This window comes from Heterodontus francisci, chromosome 1 (genome assembly GCF_036365525.1).
Source record: "Heterodontus francisci isolate sHetFra1 chromosome 1, sHetFra1.hap1, whole genome shotgun sequence".
Taxonomy (NCBI): Eukaryota; Metazoa; Chordata; class Chondrichthyes; order Heterodontiformes; family Heterodontidae; genus Heterodontus; species Heterodontus francisci.
The window spans coordinates 247,872,932-247,894,058 of NC_090371.1; positions in this window are offsets into that span (position 1 = coordinate 247,872,932).

Genomic DNA, 21,127 nt, shown 5'->3' on the forward strand with positions numbered 1-21,127 from the left:
CAACTTTCAAAGCAAGGTTTGCTCCTCAGGGGGAGGAAATAGTAGAAGGCTTAGGTAATGGCAGCTAAATTTCCAGAGATGGACTGGGAAGCACCTGATGTCCCAGGTGAATTGAAACTGTTTAATATGAGGATTTAAATATGCTTCCGAGACCACAAAGTTGTAGATGTAGAGAAGGAGGCAATAAAAATTAGAATTGCCATAGAAAATGAAGGTCGGTGCAGAATCAATATCTGATGCTGACCAGAAGGATCCAAAGCTATGGGCAACATTAGAAAGTCAGTTTAAGATTAAAATTAATTTCAGAGTACACCTCCTGGAAATCATGCAGCATAAACAGAAAGTGTGACGACTTCGTTAACCGATGCAGAGAGAAAGCAAGAGAATGAGACTTCTCTGATTCTGAGCTATCGGAATGAATTGTGGAGTTGATCACCTCTACTCCTATTGAGATGTTCCAGAAAGACCTCCTGGCAAATCCGAAGGGTTACGGCGTGGAGAGTATGCTACAGGACGAGTGCAGATACAGGGCAATTATTGCAGGGCAACAGTGTTTGCAAGCCTTTGGGTCTGAAACGCCTGTCAGTACAATATCCAAGGCTCCCAGACAGAACAAGATGTGCGGTAAGTGCGGGCTCTCCCACCAACCGCATAGATGCCCAACATAAGCAGGCATGTGCAAGGCATACAGGCTTAGAGGGCACTGGGCCAAACTTTGCAGAAGGTCCAGCAGCAGGAACGCAGAAAGAAACCAGAGCAGGCAATGCTCAAACCACAGAAGTACGCCACTCAGAGGCAAAGGAAGGCGAGACACTTCCAAGCATCACCAAAAGCATAGACCCATCCATGAAATGAGGGAATGCCTGACCAAGGTGCATTGAGGTGAAGGCACTACAGGTGAATGGCTTTTTCACACGATCATTCTAGTGGAACAGGTCCATTCCGTTAACAAAATGGAAGCTTTTCCAACAATCCAGATTGTCTGCCTCAGAAAGACAGGACAGCATTACTGAGAGTGAAGATGGACATCGGTGCAAGTGGCAACACTCTACCTTTCCGCATCCTCAAGGACATGTACCATGAGGCATGGAAGTCTGGGTCTAAATTCCAAGTGTGAAGCTTACAGCATACAATGGACTGACAATAAACTGCCTAGGGTCCCTATACCTGGAATCCAGGTACAAAGTCAACATGATCTACTCAGATATTCTACATAGTGGATGTGTCAGGACTGGCAGTACCAGGGTTGCCGGCATGCAACAAACTTAATATGGTCACCATCCATGAGCTTGATCCAGTCAGAAGAGCAGATCAGTCAAAACAGGTACATACCCATTGGATCGTTAGAAGACACCTGTATGAAATCTGACAGCACCGGGAGAGTATCTGATGAAAAAGCCTTAACAAGGTACAACCAGCAGGAATCAGATCATCAGTCAAGTCTATCAACTGAGTATCCTGCATCTCACATTCTCAAATGTAAAAATGTAACAGATGCAAACATGAAAGAGCCTCTCCAACTACATGGCATACCATGATCACTAGTCTGTGATCAACAACTACTTGGTGAGATGATAGCTTGGTAGTGTGGTTCTCATTGGTCGACCAAACATAATCTCAGCAAGTAATAGCAACCTAGAGTCTAATGGCAATAGGCGAAGATGCACGAACACTACTTGGATATCTTGTCCAGTTTCTCACCACTTTCTGGTCAGTGATTTGACTGTCCCGACCCAACCCCGACCCGACCACTGGAATGTTCACTTTCTCCAGTTGACAGCATTCATTTTACATCCATAGCGCACTCGCTGTACTTACCACTTTTGGATGGATGGAATGGAAGGAAGCTGCAGCATGAACGCGATGACGTCATAGAGACGTTCACTGCGCAGACTCAAGTGTCTGTGGAGTCTGGATGCACGTTTCCCTCCTTGACGTCCCGGACTCCCAGCTCAGGCAGGCTTTTCAAATTTTGACGCTTACTTACTCGACTTTCCTTTTCCTTCCAGCAGAGCTAGGAGTGTGTGTCTGACAAGGATCTGGCCCGACCCGACCCCAAAATTCGGACCCGGAAGAGCGACCCAACCCCGACATATGTCATCGGGTCCTGTCGGGTCCGGGTCGGGTAGCGGGCCTTTAACTGCCCATATGCGACACCCTAGCACAGTCTAGCAATTTAAATGCTAGCCCTGAATGAGGGATCTCCAAACTGAATTTCCTTAATCTTCTATACAGTCTGTTAAAGTCAATGATCTTTTCCTCCATTGAATAACCAAGTTTTCCAAAATCTATCAAAGTCTGACCATGCCTCAAATGCATTCAATCGGTCATCTTTCTTGTAAATTTCATCCAAGAAGTCTAATTGAAGATCTAAACCTTTATCAATATCCAACTGACGAGCATTCAGTTCACAAAACACTTTACTTCTGATTTTATTTTTATTAGGAAGTGACAACACCAAGACCATACCTTGTTTTCTCTTTGGTAGGCTTGTAACCTGTGTCTACATGTTCACTTCATTCTTCCACTGGCCATATAGTTCAGACTCAGAAAATCAGACAATAAATCATACCCTGACAATTTACACTTGTTTTCTGCCATATTTTCCACAATAACTAGTAGATTTTAGTTTTCTGTGTAAAAAAAATCTTAGTTTCCAATCTTCAGCTTTAGGCAAACATCCAGTGCTACCATGTTAAATTCTAGAAAGTTTGTGGTGGAAGGATGATGCTGGAGCCTATCTTTACTCAGTTTCACATTTATTGTAGAGAGTAAAAAGGATTACAAACAAGTAACTCCTCACTCAAAACCTCCATCAGTCTCAGTAAGTGTCTCCTTATAAGTGCTCAAGTAAGACCCCAATTAACACCCTCCACCTGCATATAATCAAACAATTGATACACAATTAACACTATGCTGGTGGTAGTCCAGCAGTTATTGATTAGGGCACACAGGTGTCTCCTGCATGCGACCCCTTTCCTGGGACTCTGTGGGGGTCTTATATTGCTGATAACACAAAACTAGGTGGGAATGTGTGAGTTGTGAGGAAGATGCAAAGAAGCTTCAAGGGGATTTAGACAGGTTAAGTGAGTGAGCGATAACATGGCTTATGAAATATAATGTGGAAAAATGTCAAGTTATCCACTTTGGTAGGAAAAACAGAAATGCAGAGTATTTCCGAAATGGTAAGAGATTGGGAAGTGTTGATGCCCAAAGGGGCATGGGTGTCCTTGTTCATGAGTCACTGGAAGCTCACATGCAGGTGCAGCAAGCAATTGGGGAGGCAAATGGTATGTTGGACTTTATTTCAAGAGGATTTGAGTACAGGAGTAAAGAGGTCTTGCTGCAATTGTATATAGCCTTGATGAGACTGCACCTGAAGTATTGTGTACAGTTTTGGTCTCCTTACCTAAGGAAGGATATACTTGCCATAGAGGGAGTGCAACAAGGTTCACCAGACTAATTTCTGGAATGGCAGGATTGTCCTATGAGGAGAGATTGAGGAGACTAGGCCTGTTTCTCTAGAGTTTAGGAGAATGAGAGGTGATCTCATTGAAGCATATAGAAGTCTTACAGGGCTTGACAGGGTAGATGCAAGAAGGACGTTTCCCCTGGCTGGGGATCTAGAACCAGGGGACACAGTCTCAGAATAAGGGGGTAGGCCATTTAGGACTGAGATGAGGAGGAATTTCTTCACTCAGATGGTGATGAATCTTTGGAATTCACTACTCCAGAGGGCTGTGGAGTCTTGGTCACTGAATATGTTCAAGACAGAGATCGCTAGATTTCTAGATATTAAAGGCATCAAGGGATATGAGATAGTGCAGGAAAATGACATTGAGGTGCAAGATCAGCAATGATCCAGTTGAATGGTGGAGCAGGCTCAAGGGACCGAATGGCCTACTCCTGCTCCTATTTCCCATTTCTTCAATGACAAACAGGCAATTTGCCATTTAGTCATGCCTCGGGCCCTGACCCTTTGCCCATGACGGGGTGAGCAATCCCTCTCCACCCAATGCACTGTCCCACTCTGACACATGCAAGGCCCAAGACGCCAAGGGTTTACGAAGTAATCACTTTCACAGCCTGGATGAGGTATTGAACCACTTGTAGCACTGGATCTGGATCCTTGGGGTGACCCCACGGCTGCTGACCTCCTCCGCTATCTCCAGTCAGGCTTGCTTGGTTCGGTGGGCTGGTCTCCTCCTCTCATCCTTTGGGAAGAAGACCTCCTACCTTGCCCTTGCAGTCTGGAGGAAAACCTGGAAAGAGGCAGCATTACAGTGTGGGGCAACACAAGGGCTGGAATTTTACGCCCCTCCCCCTCCAAAGAGCAGGCTGGTGGTGGGGTGGGGGGGGGGGGGCGTAAAATGGAGTGGGAGGCTCGTGGGAGTCATTCCTGCCGGGCAGCAGCAGCAAGAAATGGCCCGCCTGCCCCAGGCCAATCAAGGCCCATAAGTGGCCAATTAACGACCATTTAAGGGCCTCAGCCAGCCGCCACGGGAATTGGCAAGCGGGCAGCCGAGGCCTCAGAAACACTGCCTGATAAAAGTAGGCAGCTTCTGAGGCCTGGCGGTGGCCCTCCTGATTGGGCACTCTGTGCCCAATGGAGGGCCACCCCCGCTGCTCCAGCCGCCCCAGCAGCGAACACGCCCCCCCACCAATCGACCCCCCCCCCCCCACAACTTGCCTCGCCGGGGCGCAACCAATCGCGCCTGGTGAAGCTACAAAAATGTACCCATTCTCTGGGGATCCCCGACATTCAGTCGTCAGCTAGTTTGCAGTCCCAGCAGTTGCCACCGCTCCCGGTGGCGCTGCTGGGACTATGAGTTGCTGGCCCGCTGATTGGCCGGCAGCTCCATTAAGCGGGACTTCCTGCCTCAATGAGGTGGAAGTCCCGCCTAAGACCAATTAAGTGCCTGGGGACCGTAAAATCCAGTCTGGATCCCCAGGCTGCCGGAGGCGGGATCGCCACCTAACTTTCGGTCAGTGGACAGCTCCCGTCAGGCCACCATAAAATTCCGGCCAAGGTTTTGCTTCTGCCTGTTGCCTCTCTTCCTTGAAGAAAACCTTGCAGAGGAAAATCATTTATAAATGCATTGCTGGCAGCCCTTTAATTGTGGTGCCAGCACCAGCTGCAGTGTCAGCAGCTGCCACAGTCATTGCCTCTGCACCTGCCACCATCCACTTCATTGGATGGCCCCCACACCTCATTGATCGTAATTGGCCGGCCACCACTTGGTCGCATGTGCGTGGCCACTCATGGCCTGATCAGAAGCCAGACCCACTACCAGTCCCCACATCGGGACTTGCGGCTTCCAACTAAATCCAGACCAATAACTCTGTTTCTCTCTCCACTTGCCTGATCTACTAAGTTTTCCCAGCATTTTCTGTTTTTATTTATGTTAAACCTAGGGTCTGGCTGCCCCCTCTCAGGTGGACGTAAAATTTCCTATGGCGCTATTTCGAAGAACAGCAGGGTAGTTCTCCTCTGTGTCCTGGCAAATATTGATCCCACAACCAACATCACTAAAATATCTGGTCATTACTTCATTGCTGTTTGTGAGTCTTTGCTGTGTGCAAATTAGATTTAGTGTCTCTGACATTACAGCAGTGACTACACTTTGAAGGTACTTAATTGATTGTAAAGCATTTTTTTGGTGAGGTTATGAGAGGCACTATATAAATATAAGCTCCTTCTTATCTTTCTTACATTAAGACCATGGTCTCAATGTTCATGTTGAATTTATATGACTGATGCCAAAGACAATGTTGTTGACTTAAGTCAATGTAAGTGGCAAAGTAAAGGAAATGCTGCCTCTGCTGCCAGAAGCCTCATACATCACCATAAGTGTCATCCTCAGCAGGAGTCTCCGATGGCAGAACCACATTAAAGACGGACATGTTCTTTTCCCATTGACAAGCTCAGCATCTCAATGTGTCTATACAGGACAGCATAGAGGCCACCTGTGTGCTAATTTGTATGGAACTTCTCAGCCAAGGAAAAAAAAACTGTAAGTAAATATGTAATCATGATGCCAATTTTAGACCAACTGTACAGGCTGTGTGTGTAATTATTTTAAAGCAGGTCTCTCTAATGTAGAAACCCCTTTTCCCCACAACAGTATCTGGGAACCATGAGCCAGTACTCAAAAATCTTTCTAGGATATGGCTCTGCATTATGTATGTGTATCTACCCCGTTGACAATAAAAATGCTAATTCTGAAGCAATGTATCTTTACGGAGAGAAGTAAGAGAAAATGGGAACAAATAAAGAAATTCATAACACATCAAAAATCAATGATAGGAAAGAGAACAGTATAACAAAAGAATAAAAAACAAAATAAACATAAAGAATTCTGATCAGCCATTTAAAGGCTCATACTGAGTAAAATTCAGATGCAATAAATCAAATATGATTTGGGAAAGAAAATGAATTTTAATAAGGATGCCACTTTCACTGTCACCTTCATAGCAATCATGGTGGGGTAATTTAAATATTTATGTGCACAAGGCTGACTCCCTGCTGATATTGTAGGTTAACACATGGGGGTTTCTGTAAAGCATATGGTGCTGGTTTCTTTGTGCTCATGGAGATTTCTACTTCTAATTTTATTGATGTACTTAATCAATGTAATATTAACTATTTTACACAGGAGTCTGTTCCGCAATTCCAGCACTGATAGGGTAAAAATGTGTTCATTTATCTGTGAAAATGACCTCCAGAGAGATGACATCCATCCTAAAATAGGTGAAGGGTAATTAGAAAGGATAGTTAAAGGCTTATTAAGGAGTCCAAAATTCACATTCAGCACAAGGGTTCGTTAGACAGAAGAAAGGCAAAACTTCAAAGTATTAAGATTTCTAAATATTTGAAAATCATTTTTAATATATTCAAGGCTTGGTGCCTATGATTGAGTTATAGCGATACAAGCAGCAATTGCTGAAGCTCTGCACCTCCGATCAGTAAGCTATGGTGTGTATCCATGGTGAGGAGGGTGATGACAGTGCACCCAGCCTTTTTATGGTGAGTTGTCACTCATGAGGGAAACCTGGAATTTACTGTCTGTCTCGCAATGAATCAGATCTGTGCTTGTCAGTCGTTTGATGATGAACTAATGGTTATCTTCCTTGAGAGGAGATGAACTATGCCCTGTGGGGTTAACTAACTCCAGATGACAGACCCAGTGATGCAAGATTGCAACCAAGTTAATCCTGGGTGGCAGGCTTGGTAATTTAGCATCTAATAGAGGCAGGGCTGAAATGATCAGGACTATTTACCAGCCAGCATGGCTCACTAATGGACCTTGGAGAGGTAGACCTGCCCCTGGGTGGCTGGGAATCTTTCCGCTTATTCCCAGATAGTCATGCAAAGAATTGCCCTTCTGCGTAGGGAGGTTGTAGCTGAGCAAGAAACAGGAAGCTTCCTAATGCTTTACACGGATAAGCTATGTGGTTTTAGCCAGTTAAACTCCAGAAGTACGCATAACACATTTGGGGATTTCTAAGCCTTCCTGCCAAGTCAAAGTCATTGTGGGGTCAAAAGAGAGAGAAAAAAAGAGAATCAGGCTGAAATTATATCACTCTGATGGGACTCCAGTGAAATTCCCAAAAAATGTCAGTCTCCTTGCCTTTATACTGCACCTAATTCCACCTCTTAGAAACACATGCAACATATTACCCTGAAATACAGTGGCTGATGTTATGAGTTGAACTAGCAGTTGCTTTGAGCACAGTAAAATTCCACAAACACCAGCGAGATTAATAACCAGTTAATCTGTTTTCACTTGTGCTGGTTGAGGGATGAATGCTGCCAAGGTTGCCAGAAGAACTCTCTGCTTCTTCTTCAAAAAGTGCTGTGGGACTTTTAACATCCAACTGAAGAAACCAGATGGGCTTTGCTTCAATGATTCACCTGAAGAATGGCATTCTAAAAATGCAGCACACCCACAGGACTATGTTGGAATGTCAGCCCACATTATGTCCTGGAGTGAAGCCCAAACCCACAATCTTCTGATCCAAGGGGAGAATGCTACCAATTGAGGCAAATTACAATCACTGGGCCCTAAGGAAACATTGCTCTAAATGCCCAAGGCCACTAACACATACTTTATATTAATACCTTTATTCCAGGAAAGCTTATACCTTCAATCTTCTATTTGTATAACAATGATGCTCCATCTTCACATCTGACTTAGGCCTTTTTCATTTCCAAAATTGAAGTCAAACACTTTGCTACCTCAGCCTCTTCCTCCACCACTAACCCTCCACAATTCCACAATGCTGTCTTTCCACCCTCCTTTAAAAGACCTACCACTGCCCCCTCGAACCCATCAAAGATAACTTTGAACCACTTAATAGTCTCTGCTAATTAACATCCTTATCTGCTTTTTCACTGGCATGTTTAACTCCCTTCAGAACTATTCACATTAATCCCTCATTAAAAAACACTCTTGACCAGAATGTCTCTGAAAATATCCATCTCTAATCTTCTCTTCCTACAGTCCTTACAACTAACTCTGCACCCATTATTCTCTGTTGAAATCCCTTCAATTGAGTTTTTGTACCATCCAGAGAACCGATACCACTGTAGTCAATCACTAATCAGGCCTGTGTTACTATAACAGCCATAAACAGTTAAGTGGATGATCCCTCTCAGCCTCCAACTGAGGTTCCCACTATCATAGATGCCAGTCTTCAGACAATTCGATTCACTCCACAGGATATCAAGAAATGGCTTAAGGCACTGGACACAGCAAAGGCTATGGGCCCTGACAACATCCCGGCTGCGATACTGAAGACATGTGCCCTAGAATTAGCCATGCATCTAACCAAGCTATTCCTATACAATTACAACACCGGCATCTGCCCAACAATGTGGAAAATTACCCAGGTATGTCCTGTCCACAAAAAGCAGCACAAATCCAATCTGGCCAATTACTGCCCCATCAGTCTACTCTCAATCATCAGCAAAGTAGTGGAAGGTGTCGTCAACTGTGCTATCAAGCGATATTTATTGAGTAACAACCGATGCTCAGTTTGGGTTCCACCAGGGCCAGTTGGCTCCAGACCTCATTACACCCTTGGACTAGTATGGACAAAAGAGTTGAATTCCAGAGGTGAGGTGAGAATGACTGTCCTTGACATCAAGACAGCATTTAAACAAATGTGGAATCAAGGAGCTTAACAAGATTGAAGTCAATGGGAATCAGGGGGAAACTGTCCACTGTTGGAGTCATACCTAGCACAATGGAAGATGGCTGTGATTGTTGGAGGCCAATTATCTCAGCCCCAGTACATCGCTGCAGGAGTGCCTCAGGGTAGTGTCCTAGACCCAACCATCTTCAGCTGCTTCATCAATAACCTTCCCTCCATCATAAGGTCAGAAATGGGGATGTTCGCTGATGATTGCACATTGTTCAGTACCATTCACAACTTCTCAAGATACTGAAGCAGTCCATGCTCACATGCAGCAATATCTGGACAACATTCAGGCTTGGGCTGATAGGTGGCAAGAAACAATCACACCACACAAGTGCCAGGCAATGACCATTTCCAACAAGAGAGAATCTAACCATCTCTTCTTAAAGTTCTTCATTACTATCACTGAGTCCCCCACCATCAACATTCGGGGGTTACCATTTACCAGAAACGGAACTAGACCAGCCATATAAATACTGTGGCTACAAGTGCAGGTCAGAGGCTGGGAATTCTGCGGCAAGAAATTCACGTCTTGACTCCAGAAAGCCTGTCCACCGTCTACAAGGCACAAGTCAGGAGTGTGATGGAATACTCTCCATTTGTCTGGATGGGTGCAGATTCAACAACACTCAAGAAGCTCAACACCATTGAAGACAAAGCATCCCACTTAATCACACCCCATCCACCATTTTAAACATTCATTTCCTTCACCACCGCTGTACAGTGACAGCAGTGTGTAGCATCGACAAGATGCATTGCAGCAACTTGCCAAGGTTCCTTCAAAACTACCTTCCGAACCTGTGACGTCTGCCACCTAGAAGAACAAGGATTGCAGATGCATGGAAACACCACCAACTGCACGTTCCCCACCAAGCCACACACCATCCTGACTTGGAAATATACCATCGTTCCTTCACTGTCGCTCGATCAAAATCTAGGAACTTCCTCCCTAATAGCACTGTGGGTGTACCTATACTACATATACTGCAGCAGTTCAAGCAGGCAGCTCACCACAAGCTGCTCAAGCGCAGTTAGGGATGCGCAATAAATGCTGGCCTTGCCAGCGATGTCCACATCCCAAGAACAAATATTAAAAAAGCCCTCCCACCTCATTCTCCTCCCTGTGAATGTTGATATCATTCCGTCCTGCTCCATTGACTATCCTCCGCAATATACCCCCTTACCGTTGATCTCTCATGATTGAAACAACCTATCTGAAGATAGCCAGCACACCTCCAGTTTCCTACAAAATGACAATGTCTACACTTCAAAAGTACTTCATGAACTGTAAATGCTTTTGGATGCCCTAAGGTCTAGGACGGCACTAAATAAATCGAGCCTGTCTTGTTTTTTCTCGTTTTTTTTCTCATCTTTTGTCTGTACGGTCACTTTTTGGACGTCCAAGGGATCCATTCTAGACCATCTCTTGTTTCTTATCCTCATCCTGTCTTTCAGTGGCATTATCAATAAGCTTCCAAATGTATTACAAAATTTACCTCTTCCCCACCACTCTCATCCCTTTGTCAACATCAAGATGTGGATGAGCTGTTCCCCAACATGTCAACTTCAAAATACTTGTCATTCTTTATAAACCATTGACTGCCTTGTTCCACCCAAACTATGTAGTGCACTCCAACCCTATGTTTCAGTGGCATCTACCACTCTTAATCTTGTGTATAACTCCTACTCCTTCCACCCTCCGCATCTCTGATTCTGGTCTACAACACATACTCCTTCCACCCTCCATGCCTCTGATTCTAGTCTACAACACACACTCCTTCCACCGTCCACATCTCCGACTCTAGTCTACAAGACATACTGTTTCCACCCTCCACTCCTCTGATTTTAGTCTACAATACATCTCCTCCACCCTTCGCTCTAGTATTAGCAGCAAAGTCTTCATCCATTTTGCTCTGGACCTCTCATCCTACTCCCCTCGCCTCCACTTTACTACCTCTCTCCTTACCTTGAAAAGACTCCTCAAAATTATCTCTGATCACACCTTTGATCATCTAACAAAACTCTCTTCCTGCTGAAGTTATATGTACCAACTATAAAGTGCCTTGGGGCATTTTGCTACAAGGAAATGATAATAAAACTACTATCAGTGCATCAAGCTTGCTTTCGGATTGCTCTCTTAACTCTGCTTTCAATTCTTGTTTATTGTCCTGATTTCCCCCTTGTGAAATACTTCGGCCTATTCTGGTAAAGGTGCAATGGATGTTTAGTTTATCATTGCTAATAATAAAGGGGGCCGCATAAACTGACGAGTGCTCTTTTATACATGAAATCTTTGGATTGAAATTCTGCTGCACATTTTTAAGATCACTGCTTTAACACACTAGGAATTTTATCAAAGTCATTACTCTGATCAAGATAACAAGTTAAGGACTTGATTGAAGTAGCACACATTAAAATGTTACAAGAACACATACAAACATATGAATTAGGAGCAGGAGTAGGCCACTTGGCCCTTCGAGCCTGCTCTGCCATTCAATAAGTTCATGGCTGAACTGATTACTCCACATTTCCACCTACCCCCGATAACCTTCCACCCCCTTGCCTATCAAGTATCTGCCTTAAAAATATTCAAAGAATCTGCTTCCACCGCCTTTACAGGAAGAGAATTCCAAAGACTCACGACCCTCAGAGAAAGAATTTCTCCTCATCTCTGTCTTAAATGGGCGACCCCTTATTTTTAAACAGTGACCCCTAGTTCTAGATTCTACCACAAGGGGAAACTTCCTTTCCACATCCACCTTGTCAAGACCCCTCAGGATCTTGTATGTTTCAAAGAAGTCTCCTCTTAATCTTCTAAATTCCAGTGGATAAAAGCCAAGCCTGTCCAATCTTTCCTCGTAAGACAGCCCGTTCATTCCAGGTATTAGTCGAGTAAACCTTCTCTGTACTGCCTCCAATGCATTTACATCCTTCCTTAAATAAGGAGACCAGGACTGTACACAGTACTCCAGATGTGGTCTCACCAATGCCCTGTAAAGCTGAAGCATAACCTCCCGCTTTTTGTGTTCAATTCCCCTCGTGATAAACGATAACATTCTATTAGCTTTCCTAATTACATGCTGTACCTGCATACTAACCTTTTGCGATTCACGCACGAGGACATCCAGATCCCTCTGCACAATAAGCATGGCAGTAAAAATAGTGCTTAATGGAGTTTCAGCCTCATTCATGGTGCATTTGAATAAGAATAGGAAGACTATCCCTCTCCTCTTAGACTATGTCTCAACAATAATCCCTTTGTTCCTTTTATCGTTCTTCTTCTCCCTGCTATGTGAGGTTCCTTGGGACATTTTCTATGTTAAAGGTGCTAAATATTTGCAAGTTGTTGCTCTTGTTCCAACCAAGTAACTATTTAAATCCCAAACTCTGCAAGCAAAAACCGTCCACTGAATGAGTCTCTCCTCTTACTGTTTACAGGCAGCTGTGCCTTTCAGAAGCTGGAATCTGCCAGCTAATTCTATCAGTTATCCTTACCTTCTCCGCTGTGTTCCCAAGTAATTGTCAGGAGAATGAAGCATGGAAACTAAAAAGGATTTTGGGGGAGGTGGATGGCGTAAACTGAGAACCAAGGAACATCTGTCATTTAAATCCTATGCCTTTTATGCTTTTGGGCTGTGGTAATTGGTGTCTGTGGGTGAGTGTATTGGGCATGCCCAGAAACTTACCACAGCAGTCAGAATCAGGTATTGATTCCACTCATCAGTAAATACATGCATATGGATGGCAGTTCAGTAATCGACACCCTTGCTTCCTGCATTATTCTTACTGTGACAATGGGTTTTTAAATGGTAATTCTCTTTCTACCCCACCCACAATGGAAGGCCTGGAATTTAGTGTAACAGTTGTTCTTTCAAGGTCCTGGCATATTTATAAACAAGTGACAGCTTGGAGAGATTTAAGGGTGAATAATGGCTTTGCTTGCCTTTTTTCAAAAAACTCTTGTATTATTTGGTTTTGGCAACTATCCAATGAGAGGACAAATAATCTAAATCCTAAAGCCATTTAACCCCCACAAGGCACTTTTCATCAGCACAATGCACTTATGGCTACTTTACCTCTGAGACCCTCCATCCTCTTTGCTGTTAAAACAGGAATTTGAAAATCATAATTTAGGCTTTTCTGAGTGGACATCTTGAACACTGATATTTTTCAATTGTTGAATCTGTTAGCTTATGGTTTGAAGGGTCTGGATAGAGGAATGGCAATTTAATAGATAATTGTCTCATTGACAGGATTTAGCTAGTGGTATGCTTCAAACATCTTTGTCGGGACCACCTCCCCAAATACATAAATCATACGGACATATTGTTTGAGGTCGAGATCATTAAATTTTTTAACAGAAAATGGGATAAATATATGAAAAAGAGATAGATACAAGGCTAAAGGGAGAGGTGGACAGTGAGATTCATTTTGGATAGGTCTAGCAAGGAGCTGGCATAGACATGATGGGCTGAATTTGATGTGCAATCGGCAGCCGGCGAGAAAAATGGTCGCCTGCACTTGCGGGCCATTTGTCAAAGACCTGCCACAATCTCAAGCCTGGTGGCTCATTTAAGTAGCTGGGGCAGGCTCCCCCCAATCCGGATCATGTGGAGGGGGCCGACTGTCCATCCCCAGCAATGGCATCAGCTGTCTGTGTGCAAGCACTGACGCCACTTTTAAAGGGCTGTCAGCCCTACTGGCTAATTTGAATATTTAAAGGGAAATTGAATGAAATTCAATAAATACATTTCTTTTGCCCCTCTCCCACCTTCCCAATAACAATTAAATTAATTATTTGCCCTTTCCCCCCAAAACACTTACCTTTACCATCTGACCATCCCCCCACCAAAGGCACAAACTTTAAACTACAACCCTTCCCACCATCCCCTACACCCATGACGTTAATTTAACAGCTCCACCCCCGCACCACTGCACTGAGAAACTTACCTCCTCCCCCTCCTACCAGTGTTGTGTCTCGTTTCCATGGATGGGGATCCAAAGGCATGGGAATAGAAACATAGAAACATAGAAAATAGGAGCAGGAGTAGGCCATTCAGCCCTTCGAGCCTGCTCCGCCATTCATTATGATCATGGCTGATTGTCCAACTCAGTAACCTGTTCCCGCTTTCGCCCCATACCCTTCGATCCCTTTGAATGCCGGATGCCAGGCCGAAGATCGCAGCGGGACATCAAAGTTAATGGTCAGTACATGCAAATCTATTAATTTACTTTTTTTGCATATGGTGATTGTGCTCCGGTTGCCAGGCGGTGGGGGAGTTGCCACGGTGCCCCACCATTGCCGGGGAATAGGGCCGGGCCCTGCAGGCGTCAAGGTCTGGGGCCATCTTCAGCCACCCCGCCCCTCCCCTCCCCCCGCCACAGATCTGACGTCAAGGGCTCCTTAAAATCCAGCCTGGTGGGCCAAATGGTCTCCTTTGCTGTAAAGCTCTATGATCCTACAGTAACTTCATGTTTATATTAGCATACCTCTTCAAAGAGAGGTTCTGTCACTGCTTTTTTATTGTTTTTATGGATCTCACCCAGTTGTGGGCATCCAAAAGCTAAACATACTTTTTTTTTAAACTGGCAGTCTGCAAGACCATCCCTAGGCCTGCCCAACTGCTGTCGGCCTTCCTGGGGTCAGAAACACACTGCTCTGACAGCAGTGGTACAATCCCTGATGCACAGTAATTCTCTGCATGACATCACTTGCTGCTGACATCACAGTGCCAAACTGCCAGTCTGTGCCTGTATAAAATATCAAGATCCTCTTTGCAGCTGCACTACTGGGACTAAATAGAGGAAAGTAGAGGACCATACTTCAGATAATGTCCTAAAACCCAGCCTGCAATATAAAATCAGGTCTCAATAGACTTGGCTTTTGGAGCTGGAATCTTCCCCATTTACATCATTATATTTTAGTACATTATATTTTAGTGCACCAGTTACCGTGCATTTTAAGTGGTTATTCTTCTTGTATGAGTCTGGAAAGAGTGTTAGCCCTGATCAGCTACCTTCCCCAACACACACGCTGTTTAGAGGGACTCACTGGCAATGATCATAAGGAAGAGGATTTCTCTTTAGCCCCCAGTAAAGCACTGCAATGCCCTGTTGGATAGCCTTATATGTGGGGTAAAGGTCTGCAAAGGAAACCTGACCGAGCCCGAATGCCAGACCCAGAAGTGCGACCCGACCCTACCCGAACCCGACATATGTCGTCGGGTCCCGTCAGGATCGGGCGGGTAGCAGGCCTCTACCCATGTGCTGATGTAAAGGCCTGCTTCCAGACCCGACCCCGACGGGACCTGACGACATGTCGGGTTCGGGTCCGGCCGCACTTCCGAGTCCAGCATTCAGGCTCGTTCGGGTTTCCTTTGCAGACCTTTAGCCTCCAGGGCACAGCTGCCAAGTGCAGCACAGTCACTAATACCCCAACAGAGATCACCTAACTCAGCACAGACCAAGATTTAACCTTGAGGGACATTTGACCTGTATGGCTCATTAGTACACCATGGGCTGAATTTAATGAGCCTGACGCCAGGACCATCGGCAGGCCTGGAAAAGGGCAGCGTTCTCATGCATCACATGTGTGACCACGCTGCCTGATTACACAGCGGGCGGCCATTTAACATACTGGAGGCGCCGGTCGCCCTTATCATGTAGTGGGGCAAGAGGCGAGACGCCCATTATGGCATCAGCTAACAATGGAACAGGCGCTGACGTCATCTTTAAAAACCTGCCAGCCCTGCATTCACTCCTGCCTTGTCAATAGAAGGTCTGTTCACTGGAAGGCATAACAATTCACAGCACTATTTCCTATACCACCCAAACCCCTCCAGGAATAGTGAAGAGGATGTCTGAGGCTAGACCAAGGGTGGCCTCATGCTTCAGTGATGCCTCCCTGCAGATTCTACTCCAGATTACAAGGGAAAGGCGGGAAGTTCTCTTCCCCAGTGATGGCAAGAAGAGGTCCTCTCGCCTGACCAAGCAAGCCTCGGTGGAGATCACAGAGGATGTCAGCAACCATGGTGTCACCTGATGCAACTGGGTCCAATCCAGCAACAGGGAGCTTTACTTTGTATCTAACCCCGTTTCTTTTCTTTCTTTTTTTCTGTTAAGGTGGTCATTATACTCCAGGTACCTTTTATTTTGCTTGAGGGGGCCTTTATTCCCCAGGCCCCCTTTATATACATTTTAAATAAATAACTTTATTAAAAACAGATAAATGAAACAAAACTCAAATTAAAATGCCATTCTCGGCATCGATGATGCACTCCAGCCCCTGCGGACTCCATGACCCCGGGATGCTCCTGATTGCGAGTGACGAGGGGGCTCGGAAGAGTGGAGCGCTCCTGGCCAAGCTGACCCCCGCTTAGTCAGAACTGCTCATCGGACCCAGGCCCCGATACCCTCCTTAGGAGCCAGTCCCACACAATCTGAGCCGCCACTTGGAAATGCCCTCCGTGCCATTCCACACCGTGCGGAGGGGTTTCCTGTACGGGCCGCACCTGCACACTCTCCACTTCCTCGCCCTCGTCTGCTGCCCGGACACGCCGTGATGGTCCATGTTGCCATCTGGCAGCGAGGGGAAACCCCAGTGGAGGTCTGTCTGTGCAGGAGTCCTCCCCCTTTACATCGGGGACCTGGGGTGGAGGGTGCTGCACAGGGCAGTCCCGTGCAATAGACTTTTAAGTAGGTTCACAGACTCCCAGGCCACCTGTAATTTCTGCGGTCCGTGTTCTATGTGTATATGGAGTGTGCAAGGTCGCAGCCCCTCTTTGAGTATTTAAAGGGGCTGCTGCTCAAGTTTTGGTTGCACTTCAGCCCCACGCTCCTGATCTTTGGGCACCCGGTGCAGAGAGGGGTGGGCCGGGAAGAGGATCTTCTTGTCAGTCTGCTCCTGGGCCTGGCCAAGGTGGCAATTCACAGGTCTAGGCAGTGGGCTGTCAGGGGGTCCGTCCGCCCTGATTGCCTGCCCCTCTTCCGAGGTTACGTTCGCACCCGGGTGTCCCTAGAGAAGGAGCATGCGGTGTCCACCGGTACGCTTGAGGCCTGCCTGACTGGTGGGCACCGCAGGGGCTGGAGTGCATCATCGATGCTGAGAATGGCATTTTAATTTGAGTTTTTCCTTTGGTTCCTTCCATGGCCCTACCAGAGACACTGTTGCTGTACATAAATGCATAGAATGGATTGCTTGCCAGTGGCGGGATGTATGTACCCTGTTTAGAGGGGGCACTCAGTTTGATGTCTTTGGGTGGCTTCTCACAGGTGCAGGGTGCCACAGATTGCAAACACCACAGCAATCCAAGAACCTTCAGATCAACCAGGAATATTTCTCAAGTGAAAGGGATTCCATTCCATCAATGTTCAGCAAAGTCTTCTTCTCGGAGGCTGCAGATGTCTGCGACTACCGAATGTGACAATTTCAGCCTTCAGAGTCATAGAGTCGTACAGCATAGAAACAGGCCCTTCGGCCCACTGCGTCCATGCCGACCATAATGCCTGTCTATACTAATCTCATCTGCCTGCATTAATTCCATATCCCTCTATGCCTTGCTCATTCAAGTTCCTGTCCAGATGCCTCTTAAATGTTGCTACTGTTCCTGCCTCCGCCACCTCCTCAGGCAGCTCATTCCAGATACCTACTATTCTTTGTGTGAAAAATGTACCCCTTTGATCCCCTTTAAACCTCCTCCCTCTCACCTTAAATCTATACCCTCTAGTTTTAATCAGCCCTACCATGGGAAATAGACTCTGGCTATCTACCCTATCTATGCCTCTTATAATTTTATATACCTCTATCATGTCCCCTCTCAGCCTCCTTTGCTCCAGGGAAAACAGACCCAGCCTATCCAATCTCTCTTTATAACTCAAGCCCTCCAAACCAGGCAACATCCTTGTGAATCTTTTCTGCACCCTCTCTAGCTTAATCACATCTTTCCTGTAGTGTTGCGACCAGAACTGCACACACTACTCTAAATGCAGCCTAACCAACGTCATGTACAACTGTAACATGACGTCCCAACTCTTGTACTCAATGCCTCGGCCAATGAAGGCAAGCATGCCATACGCCTTCTTCACCACCCTGTCTACCTGTGTTGCCACTTTCAGGGAACTATGTACTTGCACCCCAAGGTCTCTCTGCTCAACAACACTCCCCAGGGCCCTGCCATTCACTGTATATGTCCTGCCCTGGTTTAACTTCCCAAAATGCATCACTTCACACTTTTCTGCGTTAAATTCCATTTGCCAATCCCTTGCCCACTTTCCCAGTTGATCTATATCCTGTTGTAACCTTAGACAACCTTCTTCACTGTCCACTATACCACCAATTTTGGTGTCATCTGCAAACTTACTAATCATGCCCCTTACATTCACATCCAAGTCATTAATATATATGACAAACAACAGCGGGCCCAGCACTGATCCCTGCGGCACACCACTGGTCACCGGCCTCCAATCTGAAAAACAACCCTCCACTACCACCCTCTGCCTCCGATCACCAAGCCAATTTTGTATCCAATTTGCAAGCTCACCCTGGATCCCATGTGTTCGAACCTTCAGGACTAGCCTACCATGCGGGACCTTGTCAGAAGCACTTCTCTATCAAGGAAGCTGAGCCTCTGTCTGTACGCCCTGTTACACAGATAGTACTTCCTGTGAGCCTGACCCCTGTTTCTCCCCTCTCTGTTGGTCTTCTGCAGTTTCCTCCACAGCCCAGCCTTGCTGCTGTGGACACTAATTGTCTTCTTCATCTGATGTCCGATCATAAGCAGCCATGTCACCACTCATCCTGATGAGCTCTGTGTCAACATGTCCAATCTATACAAATAACTCTCTCACAACAAGTACATTCATCAAACCTGTGAGCGGTGAGCACTGATTCTTTATTTATGCTGGGTCTCATGACCTTGAACCATCCACTTGAAGTGGCGCTGAATCCCGCCTCCGACGAGTTTCCTAAATCCCGCAAAACCTATACAAGAGGCATTCATTTCTAATCACTGCCAAAATCTCATGAAAGGGGCAACATATGAATACTGTAATTATAGACTCACCTCGCCAGAGTGCGTCACTCGGATGCCCAGATTTTCTGGGCTATTCTGTGTAATAGAGAAACAAGGGTGGCACAGTGGCACAGTGGTTAGCACTGCAGCCTCACAGCTCCAGGGACCCGGGTTCGATTCTGGGTACTGCCTGTGCGGAGTTTGCAAGTTCTCCCTGTGACTGCGTGGGTTTTCGCCGGGTGCTCTGGTTTCCTCCCACAGCCAAAGACTTGTGGGTGATAGGTAAATTGGCAGTTGTAAATTGCCCCTAGTGTAGGTAGGTGCTAGGGAATATGGGATTACTGTAGGGTTAGTATAAATGGGTGGTTGTTGGTTGGCATAGACTCGGTGGGCCGAAGGGCCTGTTTCAGTGTTGTATCTCTAAATAAAATAAATAAGAAAAAGCTGGAAGTCAGGTTGGGTAGCATGTGTGCTGAAGAGGATAGGTATGGAATACAGCCTGAGTAGTGGTGAATGGATTGGTTCTGCCTGCGCAGTAGGGTGCTAAGCCAACACAGACTGAAAAGATGTTAAGACCTAAACCCCAAATCCAATTCTAAGTGATCATTCAACAGGCAGATTATTGCACTGACTCTAGAGACTGTTTATTATGTTCCTGCCAAAGGCTCCATTTGAAAGAACTAACAGGACCTGGCTAAAGAAGGTATAATATTTCTCGATCAGTAAGGGAGAAGCACACTTTGGTAACCGATTTTCATGCTTACTAATCTTAAGTATGCACATGCTAGTACTATGTAGCAGCAAGGTTATGAGACAGCCATATGGCTGTTCAAGGACTTAAAGCCTTGGACCATCAGGTTAGTTAGATTATCTAACCATTTATTTGGTTTAAGAATGTTCTTCTAATTTATCAAATCTATGTTCTCAAAATCCTTATGCAAATATATTTGTCTAACTCGTGAATTAAACAAATTCTATTCAAGAATTCTTCTTAACAACTCCAGTCTTAACATTTGTTTTAACTTTTATCAATCAAAGTGCATGCACAAAAGGAAACATACATTCTAACACAAGGCAGTGAAAAGTGGCATGCATGTCATAGTTTGCAGCTCAGTTCCAGAAAGCTCACTGAGGACATTCACAGCTTTAATTGATTTCTGCCTGCTCACTTGTTTCCCTCACTTCCCCCACCCCCAATATGCCATTAAACACTGCTTTATTGTGGACTGTCAACACCGTCTCTTTGATTTTCTTCACAGTTAACTGACTCTGCTACCACTCTGCTCCACCTCCTCACAGTGTCAATTTTACGAAGGAAATGCCGTAATAATCACTGTAGCTTGTCATTTGTCAGGTTTTAACTTGTGTTTTTGTCCAATGTTCTGAGGTGAATGTGAAAAGACGGGGGATTGCTCTTTTTACACAATACCCGATGTACAACAGCCCAGTCATCTGTGAGGAAAGAGAGAGGAATTTCTCAAGTCAGAATACAATTTTGGAAAAGTGGCCTTGTTCACTTAAGTTTAAAAGTAAAGAAAGCTGAGGTCTGGATTCAAACCCACTTTAATGTGGGGTTTAAATCATAGCCAGACTAATAGCATAAATGTCTCCCCATTCCACTAACTGTAACAACATTGTGCAAAATTTACACTGGAATAGTTCTTCTGTATAATTACTACTTTGTAATTCTGATGAACCTTTCCTGATGTTGGGGGAATAGAAATGCTAAAACCCTCTTCTTCTTCTTCTTCTTTGGCCTCCTTGTCTCGAGAGACAATGGGTAAGCGCCTAGAGGTGGTCAATGGTTTGTGCAGCAGCGCCTGGAGTGGCTATAAAGGCTAATTCTAGAGTGACAGACTCTTCTACAGGTGCTGCAGATAAAATTGGTTGTCGGGGCTGTTACACAGTTGGCTCTC